Genomic DNA, 15,215 nt, shown 5'->3' with positions numbered 1-15,215 from the left:
ATAATCCTGCTCCCTCTGAAACCTGCATGTACGAGCTGCTGTGATATGTTGTTGGCAGGAACATCTGGTGGGCCTGCCTGTTCACGAACTGATAGGAGCAGAAAGGGAAAAGAGTTCTGGTACAACTCACAGTCCAAACAAAGCGGAGTAGACAGGACATACTATTAAATACAGAGGCACTTGAAGGACAGTCAAAAGTCAAAGTAGGGTGCAATTAACCAAAGTTGCTTTTTCTTTAGTGGTGTAATTTTTTGTTTCAGTTACACTGTAAGGCAAGAATGATCCTAAAACCACTAATAGGAGACAGACAGACAGACAGACCTTCAATCCCTGAATTAATAACTTACAGCCTACAGTGAAGAACAACTCTATCACTCTTGCAACAGAACACAGAATGACTCATCTAAAATATTTAACAAAATTTTAAAACATAAGCATAATGATGGTTCAAAAGGACCATAATAGTCCTATTTTGACTTTTCAACAACAGTCAACAGTCATTTGATTGTATCTGTACATAAAAAAAAAATCTTGCTGGAATAAGTGTGTACAAAATATGATTCAGTAGCTGTTGGTAACTGGATCCAGTTCCGTACCACAAGTGCTGAATTGACTGATGTTTGAGCTGAGGTTTCAGCCAAATCTGTTGGTTACTGCCTCCCTCCAAGCTCACTGGTGGACATAACTGTGCTTACAATCCACATTACAGTATATCAGCTAACTAGCTATGTATATAAATATATAGCTTGTATTTTCATTAATCACTTACCTTATCAGTAGTTAAAAGTACGGTTTTGTTAAATCGCCAGAATGAATGTACCAGCTCCAATTTTTCTGCTGCAGAGCTTGGTTTTGCCAAGTGCTCCACTAACTGCTGCATTACATTTTACCCCAGTGATTTCACTATAAATTGTTATTTTTACTAAGTATCACTAGTGATATTAATAATTATACATATGTTTTTTGCAAATATTTATCAGACATCAAATTTGCATATTCCCAAGCTGCCTGTCATCCCTGGGGGCTCATGGTACTTTGGAACTCATGGTACTTGCCCCAAAAATTGCCTGTCTAAACCTCATCCTAACTAAAACCTAGTCATAATGGCTGGCTCAGACCAGATGCAGAGGCGCCACAAAGTGCTGCCCATTACCTTTCAGCACCCATCTTAACCAACTGGACTTTTTAGACTGGACGCAACACACTACAGAGCTCCATGGACAGCTCACACAGTTTTGGCGTCAAGTCTATTTTCTCTGCGTGTCACCAATGAATTTCACTGAAAAACACACTGAAAACACACTGTGGATGGTCAAATATGGATCCCATGCTTGCCAGCCCCTCTGATTTTCCTGCTCTCTCCCTGCTGTTCTCCTGGTGTTTCATCCCCCCTGATTTTCTCCCACATTTTTATGAAATTGCAGAATCTGCTTATCTACTATATTTGTTTAAATCAGTATCCCTGCTGTTTCTGAATGGTCAACAGAGTATGTTAGAAACTAGAGTCTGCATGGTTTCCTCATTGGCAGGTCTGTCTTCCAATTATTTCCATCTCCACTGAAAACACAGTTTTCTGTCAGAGGCAAAACAGCTTCATGTCTAGAGCTAAAATAACTGAAATTGTGGTTATAGCTCAGTCCACTCATGAGAACCACGCAGACTCGGTCATTAAATTATGTAGTTTTTCCACACGTTTGACAGTTGTGTCTAAACTGAAAGACAGTCGAGAGAGAGAGAGAGAGAGAGAGAGAGAGACATTGAAACAGTGAGCTCATCATTAGAGCAAGGTGGGAGGGGCTGAGCAATGCACTTCTGGTTTGAACAGCCAAGCTCCTGCACATTCCTTAAGCTTTGCAGCCTGTCCACATCCAGCCTGAACCACGAGTCACAGTAGCTGGAGATGCAGCGTTGCCTCACAGAGAGTGCCTTTGGGGACCCTGGAATTTTCTGGTGGTAATAGCCTATTCCTCTTGGGTGCGCCTGAAACTTTCATTTTGAAACAGTGGTGGGCAGGCTGAAGTCATCACCTGCTTTTTTTTTGCCCATACAAACTCTGTCCACTAACTAAATCAAAGGCACCCTGTGAAATTTTCACAATTTGCATCATCCTCAGTGACACTGTGTACGCACCTCCAACACTGTTTTACTGAGAAAAATTCTCAATGCTCAGTGTTGTCTCTTGCATAAGAATCTAAGTTTTTGCACAAAAATATCAAGTGTTTAGTTTTAGTATGGCCATATCTTCCAGAAAGTTTTACAGTATCTCTTTTCCCATTCTTTTTTTCCTGAAATGCTGCTGTCACTGGAAGATGTGTAGGAGCCCGTAAAGAATCAACGAGAGGATGCAGAGTCTTACTTTGCTTTCTCTCTCAAAGATATGCCTCTCTATTGATTTCCTCCCTGGGCTAAGTAAATGCCTTGGCTGTGAAATTAGTAAAGCGCATCACCATGCATCCCTCACAATCGTCAGGAGATTGGGATACGCGCTGGCTGAACCTCGGAGCGTAACACATTTGCATGAACCCTCATGCGAGTTAAATAAAAGGGCAAACAGTAAGATGAACTAGTTTGGGGAAAGTGTGTAGTTCAGTTTGAAGGATGTCTTACTAAAAAGTGTTAAGAGTAGAGCTTTATAACCTAGACGTCATTATGTTGTACTTTTTTTTGGTTTGCAATAGTCATTTGGGATTTACTTGATGTGAAAAGCTACCATCATGTGTCATTTACAGCTCATTTGGCTGCAATATTGCTGTTTGAAAGCCAACCATTAAGAGCAACAAGGTACTGACCTAACAAGCTCACAAAAATTAGCCTCTGAAATATGTGATTATCTCTATACAATCTGTGCTGGTCACTAAACTAATACTGGATGACTCAAGCTCATTAGGTGTGTGTGTATGAGTATGTGTGTGTGATTTTGATGATGAGGGCTTACAGCAATAAGAAAATAATTGGCATTTCAGTTATGATCAGGCTTGGGGCTTACAGCATCAGGGAGATGGCTTCCAGTCTGATTTACACTTCAAAAAAAGCCTGTAGACACAGAAAAACACCATGTCTGTGTCTTTGATCTGGCTCACCAACAAGGCTTTGGGAGGGCATTTCCCACCAACAAGACAGCTATATATGTTTTATACTCAAAACTGGTGGATATTATGTTGTGTATAGACACTAAAGCCATGAATATATCAGCAAAATATGCATACAACTACATTTTTAAGTAGTGTCTCAAGATAAACACAAGATAGCCTTTTCCCTGCATATCTATCCAACCCAAAGTGTGGAAGACTAAATTGTGATCAAGTAAAAGTCCTCCAATGAACAATTAATGCAGCCTGCTCTCCTTATAATGTGGATATAGCTGCATAATATGCATTTTCAGTATGTATGTTATAGTGTGTCAAAAGACAGCTGTTCCAAAGTATATGTTGAGTATATAAATGAAAAAATGCAATTCAATAAATGTCTATTCTCACAAAATTGCTCAAATGTACATTTTAATAATGAACATTAGATGACACTGGTACCCATTTTTGTTACAGTGAAAAAGTCCTACTTTTTCACATTGTAAGGATTTCTAAAGATCAGGATCTGGGAAACAGCCAGCGAGTTATGAAGCATTTCGATGTGAGCAAATTCAGACAGACAGATGCTTTGATATTCACTAAGCATCATTGTTTAATGAATTATGCACCCTAGCTTTGGATCAAATTAGGCTGAAGACTAATTGATTGTAATGGAAATGAGTTTGACCACTATTGTCATGTGCTGCCATTACTGCATGCCCCTCATTTAACTGTCTTAACGCTGATGGCTAATTGTTGGTCTGATTGCTTGGCCCTCCAGAGTTGTGGCTTCCATGCTAAAAAGCTAATTATTGAAAAATTATGTAATTTCAGATAATTCAGTCACTGTAGACACTAATGAACACAGGGTCTGGCAATTTCTTTATATTTCAATTCTACATTTCTCTGCGCTTGACACTTATAAGGGTCTATATTCACAGTTCCTATTGTAATAGACTAGTTAAGGTTATAAAAATAGCCCTTATGGTTGCCCTTGATAAAGGAAAGCTAGGTGCTTTATATGCTTTTCTCCATGTGTATACTGGTCGAGCATACACATTTTAGTCCACTTTCCACTTTTAAAAGGATTTCCTACTATAGAAAATGTGTACAGCATCCTAGAGGGACACTAGAATGGAAACCAGTCTGGAGGGAATTTGAATTTGCCATGGTGCGACTGAAGCATGTGACACACTTGCTTTTGTGACTTTTGCATTTACAATAGTTGCATATACGGCAGGGTTAGTGCCATGAGATACACAACCATTGTAGTGCCATTATGCGAAAGTGTAAAAAGATGATCTGACCTAAGACATTTGGGGGAAAGCAAGGCATGATTGCTGAAAATGGCATTGAATGAGATGAAAATGGTTGTATGCTGTAGAAATGTTACATAAATGTTGTTCATTTGTAAGTATGGATAAACGGTTGGGGATGGGAGTTGGAACAGGAGGCATATGCACTAAACTAGCCTTACATACACCCAGTATCTGCCATTTTGCATAGGTACTTGATCCATTTATTGTAGGGACTTTGTAAACTGAAGTTTTATGGAGCTTACAGAAATGTCCACACTCTGGAACCTTGCACATCCTCCCCATCATGAGATGGAAAGGGACAGGACAGAGTTTAAAGAGGATAAAGATACAGGCCCCATCAAAAAGGAGCCCATCTTTTCCAGCTACAAAGCAGAAAGCTGCAAAGTGAACCAAAAAAAGAGGTCTGTGGATGTGGGGAGGTGATATAAAAGCTTCTGTTAATATTAAATAAGTTTAGTTCCAATTTTCTGGCACAGAGGGATTTGGTGTCACCGAGGTTCATTTCATTGGCCTTTTGACATGACTAAATCAAATGCTGAGGAAATCATTTTACTATTATTTGATGGGCGGAGGGGGATTCACAAGGCTGGGGGCTGCTGGCAAAGACCAGCCAAAGCTTTATCCCTTATTTAATGTCTGCTCAGAGAAGAGAGAGAAAAGAGAGAGAGAGAGAGAGAGAGAGAGAGAGAGACAGAGAGAGAGCGAGAGAGAGAGAGCAAAAAAGTAAAACTGGCGAAATGATGAAGATGATGTTTGACCAAAGACTAGAAATCACATGAACATTGTGATATTTAAACCCTAAAAAGGACGAGTTTGAAGCCTCACTTTGACCTAGAGAGAATTAAGCTGGTTTGACTGGGCTTATGGGTTAAGTTATCGCATCCCCCAGCCGGACACTACACACCCAGGCTGAGGCCAGTAGAGAGGAGAGAAGAAGACTTGAAAGCAGGTGTAGGATTCCAGTGGCATATTACTGAGCTGAGAAAGACTGGCTGTCTGTAGTTTAGGCTTTATTGGCCTCCGCTATACAAAGCATAGCCAGAGGCAGTGTCAGGGGTGGGGGAGGGGGGATAGCAGCAGTACACACTGTAAGATATTGTAAGAAGTTCTCAGTTGAAATCCATGATCCTCGCTATATTGCACACACTTTTAACTTTCTTCATTCCGACGCTGCCTTTCAAGCATCACCTGCCATGCCTGGTCACAGTTAGTGTGTGTAAGAAAAATTCTACTATTCTACTTCTACGTTGCCATTTTCCATCCACTATGGCTATCTACATCTGTTTTAGGTGCTTTTTGTGTTTTTTCTAAGTCAATTTTTGCTTTCAACTTTTTCAATTTCAATTGGCCTAATCATCTGTAGCATAAATAATATATTGTTTATATGGTTCAACACAAGGTTTCTGTGGAAAAAAAAAGAAAGATAGAAAATCACTATTCATCAACTCTTTCTCAAGGTGTATTAAAATAAAGATAAAATCATGAGCAAAAAAGGATCTCTCATGGATGAAAGGAAGGAAGCAGACAATTTAACTACAACAACAGTTACTGGTACATGTATTCTATGCCATACTCTTGTGCAAAATGTGAATGGGTGTTTGATTTCTAAATATGCATTGTTATAAAACATGAATTGAGGCTGGCAATTCTATTTCCCATCCATTAATTGCTCTATTAGTGGCTCCTTTGGGTCTCACAGCTGAGGTCCCTGGTTTTAGCCAGAGGGCAAACAATATTTCTGAGTGAAACAACACTTTTATATTCATCAAAAGGCATTCATTTCTGAGTTCATGGCTTCTGTTGCAGTGAATGGTGCCTTATGAAAACACAATGAGATCGCATACATATGCATGCAAATACACGCACTCCAACACATGGACACACACATAGTCTTCATGTACATGCAAGCGTACATGCAAGCGTACACGCAAGCTGCGGTGTTGGCCATAAGAGGTGAGTGTGGTGGTGATGGTTTGGCAGACAGCTCTGTAAATCATCACTGTGCTTCCTTTTGATAGCTCTGCAAGGTTATCTTGCCTTAGGCCACTCATTTGAGCACTACATACAAAAAAGACAGCTACAATGGCAGAGCTGCTGACACACACGCATGCACGCGCACACCCACACACACTTACACTCGTACGAACACACTTTGGCATGTGATACACGAGCCATAAACATAATCCATTTAAGTACAAACCTCTCCTTCTTTTGCTTTTATCTCTGCAGCATCGGGGGCCTGATCCGAGATGAAATTTTCTCAACCTGAGATGTCCACATCCCGCTCTGCGCCTCATAAATCAAGTCCTCCATCATTCTCACCGGCCCAACGTGTTTTTCCTTGGAAATGAAGACACGGTAGAATCAATTAGGTTTGATGGAACTGACACTGCTGCACTCTTTTTGTGTGGTGCAGTTTAGATTCCGTTATTGCTGTGAGAGCAAAAAGGAAAGTTTTATTATCGCTGGAATGCTCTGAAATGTAATATTTGAGGAGACCTAGTGCCTCTATGAAGGCCTGTTTCATTGTGGTCAATGTCTTCACCCATCAACTTTACACACCTCAATAAACTGTTCAGCAAAATGTATATGAATGGAGCACACTTAAAATTCCTATTTGGACCAATTCACCTTTCCCTGTACTACTTCTTCCTCTGATACTGTGATGATTGTGTTTTCATGTGTGGAAAAAGCACCTTCAGCCATAGAGAAGTAGATTTGTGTCCTTTGGGAGTGTTGCCGTGAAACGCTGCTGTATACCTTTCCCTTATGTCGGCTCATTCACAGTAATGGAAAGATGTTTTATGCATAAAGAAAGACAAGGTCATACCAGCATTTAATATTGACACAGTGCATTTTCGTTGAAAGGTGCAGAAATTGAGGTGGCAAACCAAGTGTCATGGACAATAAAAAAAAAAAGCGGAAAAAAGGAATTCTTGTACTTAAAGCTAAAACTTTGCCTTTCAGCTTCTGAGCACAATGCAGGTCAGGCCTGTCAGCTCCTCAGATATTCTTAAAACTCAAACCAGACTCTTTTCTTTCAACCATTTCTGCAAGGCCTGATTCAGTGCTTTTGCACATACAGAACACTCTATCACAGGAATCCAAGAAGACTGTATTTTTCCGATTGTATTACGATGTAAAATTAGGGTACTAGAGGAAATAAAACGAACAAGCAGTTGGGTTACAAAATGGCATTACAGTTCCCACATATTAGGGCAGTAATTCTTAATCTCCTTGGCTAGTAGACCGTGCAAAATAAGCATAGCAAAGTGTAGTGTATTTTGATTAACTGTGATCGCCTGCACGATTAACTGTTGTTATTGCACTTATTCACTGTTTCTCAAGAAAGAAAATATTGGTGATTTTATGAGCACAACAATATATTTGTATATTAAAAATATATTTTTTCACTTTTTTCACATGATCATCACCAATGTCATCTTGTGATCTCCTGGGAATGCCCCGAGCTTCAGAGTCACACAGTCACCTAATTCATATAGCCTACCCACACCAGAAAGGAAGATTCAGAGTGTGTGTCTTTGTGATATCATGCACTGGGGAAATTATGAAATTTTATTGCAACCAGAGTCATATATTTGCCTAGGCCATAAACACTACTTCTTGTTGCTCCTAGCTCCAGAAAAGATTAACTCCTAACAGAGAGGCACTAATCATGCCACTGACAAATAGAGATAAAACCTGTAAAACAACAACAAAGAGACAGCAGTTAATGACATATAGCCCATCATCTGTTACGTTTTTTCTTTATTTATTTGTCCTCATTATATTGTGTCTTTGTTGTGCGTGTTACGGTAAGAAGTGCTGTGAGTGTGTGTGTGTGTGTGTGTGTGTGAGAGAGAGAGAGAGAGAGAGAGAGAGAGAGTCTGTAAGTATGACCAACAGCATTGTACATGCATCTTGAATTTGCACAACAGATGATCTGCCATATACAGAGATGTGGTCCTATTTGTCAGCTCCTATCCCAGCTGAAGGGAAAATGGCCATGTCCACTGTCTCTAGTGTTGAGGAATGTTATTTTTAAAAGTAATGTATTATGCCATACAACGTGATATAAATACAAAGTATTTATGTATTGTATGTATATCACATATACATATAACATTATTACAATTAAAAATAACAGATAATGTTACATCATTATTTGGCAACTACTTTTGATTACTTCAGCATTACTCAAAATAGAATTCCTTGCAATGCCTTTTGCATGCTGATCATTGTTTCTATCTGTATTTTAACCCACAAACTCAAATAGATGGGACATTTTCATAATTTTTTTTAGTTATCATCACTTATCCAAAGTCCTTTCTATGCAGCTAGAGCCCTATTATCAGATTTGTGTTGCATTTAATGTTCCACTGTGGATTAAAAGCTACTTTCACACATAAGACTGGAGCAATCCAGTCAGAACACAACCTTTGTTTTGAATCTCTCAGCTCCTGCTAGCCTCCATTTGATTATGTGAAAAAGTAGCTATTTAATTACTTGAATGGAAAAACAAATGTTATGTAATGTCACTAACACAAAAAAAGTATTCTCAGTACTCTAGCATGTTTCTTAGTAATGTGCTTCCCCAACACTGACTGCCTAAAAAGTTTCATTACGACAGACTGGCATGCATCTTGTAACACTGTTATTGTGATAAAGAATGAGGCTTAAAGACAGTTGTCTTAGTGCAACAGATGCAAAAGTTTGTACAGCTGAGCAGTGGCTAAGACACAACAAAGGCATCTCAAAGGCAGTATATGTAAATTCCTCCGTATGTGTTCCATGTGCTCATCACATTCACTCTTCCTCATACTTCACCTAAATACTCCTCTATCTGACAGAGACTCGAGTGGAATATAAATTAAAGATTTCCAGCAAATCTCTCCATAGAGATCTATTCAATATCCCATTACCTTTGATTCAAAGAGGCCAGATAATACTCCTATATGCAGTGGTGGCCCAGACTTGTAGATAGCCATCCATGTGAATCCTCCCCCTACTTGACAAGCATCAGAGAGCAAATCATTTCTGAGGGAGAGATGTGAGAAAAACGGAAGGTGGCCTGAGAGAGAGCAGGAAAAAGAGAGTGAAAGATTGTCATAGCAAAATAAATAAATAAATAAATAAAAAATAGCAAAAGCACAAGAAAGCAAGAGAGAAAGACAGCGGGAGCAAGAAGAGAAAAAGGCAACATGTGAGAGGGACAGCTCAACAGATAGGCAGGGAGCAGAGGAGAGAGAAAGAGAGGGAGTTAGAGCACCACACACATAAGAGATATACCAAGATGAAGAGCTCCCAGCCAAATCCATCGTGATGAAACTCTCATTCGCGTTAGGAGTCCCCTACTTCTTTAGGGTCTACAGAGTCTGATGGCTATCATTTTAAAGGCCTAAATATCTTACTCTCATAAAATGAGGAAATATGGGAATGGGTTTTTTCTTGGCTTAGGTGTTGGGTGGGAGAGATAGGACAAGCTAATGATTTGCAGGACCTTCTTTGAAATTGCACAGTGTAGGACAATTTCTGAAGTTTAAAAACAGTCAGAAATGAAAAATGGAATTTATTCTTAATCTTCCACATGTAATAATAAGTATTATTATAAGAACACTTTTCATCGCCAAGTTTTAATTTAAGCTTTGGGGGAGGGAGCTATAAACCGTTTTTATGACTATGAAAATGCAATGTGTGATGTGAAACTCTTGGATAATTAATACTCTACCTTTTTCAGTATTCCTGGAGTTTGAAACATTTCCTAGAGTTAGAACTTTTGGGACATGTTTTTTTATTATTATTATTATTATTATTATTATTATTATTATTTTGTTTGTTTTGTTTTGTTCTGTTTTCAAGAAATATGTTTCTTATATATAAGCAGGTATATTTACATTTCAATAAGAGGCTTGGTTTGTTAAATTATGGCTTGGGAACCAAGTTTGGTCTACATAATGAGGGTATTCACATCACAAGTGCAGCACTGTTTTTACTGGACGTAGTTCTATGACAAGACAATAAATATTCCAACTGGGTCCTTGGATGAATATTTTTAAGAACCCCTGATGAACCGTTTCCATGCCCAGTTGCCTTTTTTCTCTCAATCCTAAAAGTCATAACAGGAATTCCTACTGTGTGTTTAACCCTGAATCTCACAGTGGGAACTGATTACACAACCAATGAGCGATGACTTCCTGGTTACACAACTAAAGCAATGACTGCTCTTTTGTTGGGTGCTGTGTGGATGTTGTCCTTATTGAATTAAGGGGTTGAACTGGTTGACTGAAGCAAGATTGTGGCCACATACTGTAACTGTGTACCACAATCAGTTAATTTTTGAATTTTAGTTTTAGTCTCAGTCATCTCCTGAAATAATTCTTTGTTATAGTCAGATTTTAGTAATGTATTTTACATTAGTCAAGTTTTAGTCAGAAGCACTGGCCAGTCCCCTTGCTTGCATTAAGATGTAGCATTTGCTCTTTACTAATATCTGTACTGTATTAACTTAACATCTGAAACAATACAAAGGATAAGCCATGCCTCAAGTATGTCAAAATTAAAGCTCATAAATAAACGATGCAACATGCTCTCTTTTTAACTAATGTGATTATTAGAGCTTCAATGCATTACAGGCGCGTTTATCCCAAAGATTCATGATCAGACAAGTTCAAACCTGCAAAAGAAAGTCAAAATGCGTTTGACCAATGCGTTTCCATAGCAACAACTCTCTTAACTTCAGTGTTTCTGTCAAATCTCTGTAGCTGGATAGCTTGTGGCGCAGCTCCATGCTGCCTTCACATGAACGTGGCATCATAGTATCATCTATAAAATTTCACCAACATGGAGTTCACTTTGTCAGCTCAGGAAAATGGACACACACTTCCTTGGTGTTCCCCATGGAGGAAATTAAGAGTTCTTCCTCTTGAAAGCATTAATTTCTCCCAAGGTTCCAGAGTGCTGTGTTAACACCGCAGTAATAAAATTACAAGAGTGATATGTCTCAGTCAAACTTCCTGTGACAGCAGCATAGTTGTGAGGTTTTCTGTCTTGCTGGCAAAAGGGGGGCATATTCACCTGCTTTGACTGTTGACTTTGACTGTAAAACCATTAAATGGACGTTATCAGTCGTAATCAACCCCACAACATGAGTTAGTTGCTACCTATTGCACGTTCTAGTAGGTCAGAAGGCTGTTATCATCTATTCCTATCATCAATTGCTTCATTAGCTTTCATAAGTTACTTGGTTAAGGGTAGGAAAAGGTCATGGTTAAGGTTAGGAAACTTGACGTAACGTAACATTGCTAGTTAGCATCATTAAGGTTCGTTAACAACTATTTTCCATCCAAAAACTCAATAACATAATTAACAGTGATGGAAATATGTCTACCTTCTATACTAGTCCTATTTATGCCCACTTTTTTGGTTACTGAGGCTAACTTTATACAAGCGTGGCCTGTGTTACCAGTCTGGTAAACGTATTTCTATCTTTGAATAAGTTTCAATTGTACTGTAATGATGTACTGTAAAACTGCCACATGAGCGTACAAACTCAGTCTTGTTCTCTGCATAAGGAAATATGGCTGTAGGCACAAAATACATGAATTTTGCAGATGTTAATGCAAATCTCTGTCATTTATAATATGAACTATGGAGGCCACTGGTGGAAATCTACAGTGCCTTGTAGAAATTTTGTACTACCAAAAAAGTAAACTATTCAAGAATAAACAGGAAAAAATCATCAAAAATATGATTTTTCTGTTAGTATTTCTGACCTTATTGCATTTATTCACAAATTCTGACCTGCTGCCAAATCTAAAGCCATTAAGTTTTTCTACAAGTGTTAACTGTAATAAACTTTAACACAATACAAATAGAAAAGTGAAGGTAGGTGAAGGTCTGAAAGTCAATGGCGACATATGAAGGTATATGAAGTTGTATGAGAACAAAATGTAATCTATGCATGCACTTTCAACATTTCAGTAAGAGGTAGAGAACTGAAGCAAAGCACCTGGGTTCAAGGCGTCATTTTGACAAGCATTCGCCCTTGCATAAAGACATTGAATCTGTATCAGCTTAAGTGGAGCTGCTCTGTCTCTCACCCTGACCTCTGACCTATGTGAGCATAGGGGTGGGATGTGAGAAATGAGGAATTTGGGAGTTTCGTCCCCATGGGAATCAATACAATTTCACATAACATGAATGCATGTCTGCAGTTATGTATGCATTTGTAGATGAGCGTATAATTTGTGCGTGTGTGCATGAGTGACAGACTGGGAGAGATTATGAGTGACTGCCCATAAGATTGGAATTTCTGTTACTTGAGTGGTTATTTTTGGCTAGGCATATCACCCACTCAAATAGCCACTTGGCAATCAGTTTCATGGCCGCACACATGCACACACATACAGATACACACACCTATAATAGTACTGCTGAGGCCAACTAATACACTTGCTAACTAATACATGGCCCGAGAAATTCTGGAATGCTGCACGGCATTAGGCAGTTGCAGTGTTGCTGTGCTCTTCAATGCCAGAAACAGGAGCCTCACACTCTCTCTCTCTCTCACACACACACACACACACACACACACACACACACACACACACACACACACACACACACACCTCCACTGCTCTCTCAACACTTTACCTTGCCCCACAAAACACCCCGAAGCCAAATTTATTCATTCATTTATACATTCATCCAATCATTTTTGGCCTCTTCACTAGTTGAAAGAAGGTGAATAGGCCCATTGTGCTGCAACCTGTGTACCTCCAGCCCTCAAGCACTCTGGCCAATTTTTGGTCCCATGCCGCCGTCCTTAAGAGGACAGAGCTGAATGGAAAAGCTTCGCTGGTCTTCCTCCCTCTCTCTCTTTCCCCTCCTTCCAGCTCCTCCTGCCATCATCCTCCCATCCCCTTCTCCTCTCCAAAAACAACCCATAATGGGGGACTGGAGGCTGTCTATCGTTTTTTCTGCCAAAAGAGGGGAGGGAGAAAGAGAAGGAGAAAGAGAGAGAGAGAGAGAGAGAGAGAGCGAGAGAGAGAGAGAGAGAGAGAGAGAGAGAGAGAGAGAGAGAGAGAGAGAGAGAGCGAGAGCGAGAGCGAGAGAGAGAGAGAGAGACTGCAACAGTGAGCTCATCATCCTTGATTAGGCCTGTCACCACCAGGTAGGAGGCAGCAATTAGCCTTGGCCAGCCCTGTTCCACAGAGACATACACATGCACATACACATGCATATGCACAAACACACACGTACACACAGACACACACACAGACACAGACACACACACACACACACACACACACACACACACACACATACATACATACATAATTACACAGACAGAGCCACACAACAGAGATTCAGACACACGTACACTTGGGAGGCCAATTGAATGAGTGTGGCATCTGTTAGAGAGTGATTTGGCTGGAGAAGTGAAAGAAAGGATGGATGACTATGTGGGGAGGAGAAGAGGAACGGCAGAGCATTGGCATGGAGGGAGGAGAGCAAGAAGAGTCACAGTGAAGGACAGGAGTGAAAGAGAGGGAGGGAGGAAAGGGGAAATGAGTGGGAGAAAGGTGACAGGAGAGGTGTGAGGAGAGAGAGGATGGGGTAAAGAAGGAGAGGGAGCATGCATGAGGAGGTTTGGCTGTTATCGCTCAAACAGGTAGAGAAACAGAGCAAGTTAAAGGACAGGATGGGCAGATGGAAGGAGAGGAGGCGAGGAGAGATGGAAGACAATGTGGTGAGAGAGAAGGAGAGAGAGAGAAAGAATGATGAAGCCAGGGTTGGGGAAAGGAGAGGAGGGATGGAGAAATTAAGAGGGGCTGAAGGAGAGGAGCAGGGCTGTTTGGATTGATAGCTAGTGTTGGGACAAAAGAGGTAGGGATGGAGCAAAGCTTAGGAAGGGAGAGGGATAGAGGAAAGGGGGTGCATGGAGCAATAATGCAAGAGAAATAAAGGAGAGATGGAGGGAGAGGAGGGGAGAACAGATGGAGGGAAGGAAGGGAAAGGAAAGTAGGCACAGAGCAAAAGACAGGAGGAGAGGAGGGGTAGAGAAAGAGAGAGAGGGGAAGGAGGAGAGGGATGCTGAGATGGACAAAGGAGAGGAGATTGGCTGTTTGGTTTTGATAGCATGTGCCAAATCGATTGTGGCTGACTAATCCAGTTAGTTATGGCAGAGGCATGCAGAAGAGGCGCTTATGGGGTTGTTAGGCTATGGTGTGACTGAATGTGTGTGTGTGTGTGTGCCTGTCAGAGTGTGTGTGTCTGGTGTATGTTGCATGCCCTGTCTGCCTGCATGGGTTTGCATGTGCATTTGCGTGTAGTGTGTCCAAAGCTGACACGAGGCTAGGCGACCATAACCATGCTGTGACACTCTGGGAAATTTAATAAATAAATGTAAAATAAATAAAAATAAATATATATTTGTTTTCATTTAATGGTAATTGCTGGGGTAGTGGGCTAAAGTTAATTTTGCTATACTACCCCTTGAACTAAATTTGAACCTTTAAAATTTCCATTTAAGTAGAAAGTTTGAAAAAAAGAAAAAAAAAAAAAAAAAAAAAAGAAAAACATTTTTCCAATATTGTATGACAATGGCACACACACTGTATATATTCAGCATCTACTGTATTTCCCTGTAATTCAGCAAGACACATTTGGTGTCTTTGGGAACCTTGGAATCTCAACGAGTATTTGAAATAAACTTCTGTGGGTTTGAGCCACCCTAACCCTAACCCTACCCCTTAGCCTGGCAACACAGAATGCATTTGCAATGATGAACTCACCGATTTGACTGGGGTTGGAGATAACAAGATGAGCA

The 15,215-nt window shown here is 40.1% G+C and overlaps 1 long non-coding RNA gene across 1 annotated transcript in view; it reads right to left on the bottom strand.

Annotated features, from left to right (window-relative positions):
• Positions 1–5,435: 5,435 nt before the first annotated feature.
• Positions 5,436–15,215, bottom strand: part of LOC115374304 (uncharacterized) — a 44,998-nt gene continuing 35,218 nt past the window's right edge. The window contains exons 2-3 of the long non-coding RNA XR_003929606.1: positions 6,585–6,724; positions 5,436–5,787 (exon numbers count right to left, since the gene is read on the bottom strand). This is a non-coding gene — a long non-coding RNA (uncharacterized LOC115374304). The remainder of the gene's footprint in view (positions 5,788–6,584; positions 6,725–15,215) is intronic.

The sequence above is a fragment of the Myripristis murdjan genome, chromosome 16 (assembly GCF_902150065.1).
Source record: "Myripristis murdjan chromosome 16, fMyrMur1.1, whole genome shotgun sequence".
In the NCBI taxonomy this organism is placed as follows: Eukaryota; Metazoa; Chordata; class Actinopteri; order Holocentriformes; family Holocentridae; genus Myripristis; species Myripristis murdjan.
This window is presented reverse-complemented; position numbering and strand designations above follow the sequence as displayed.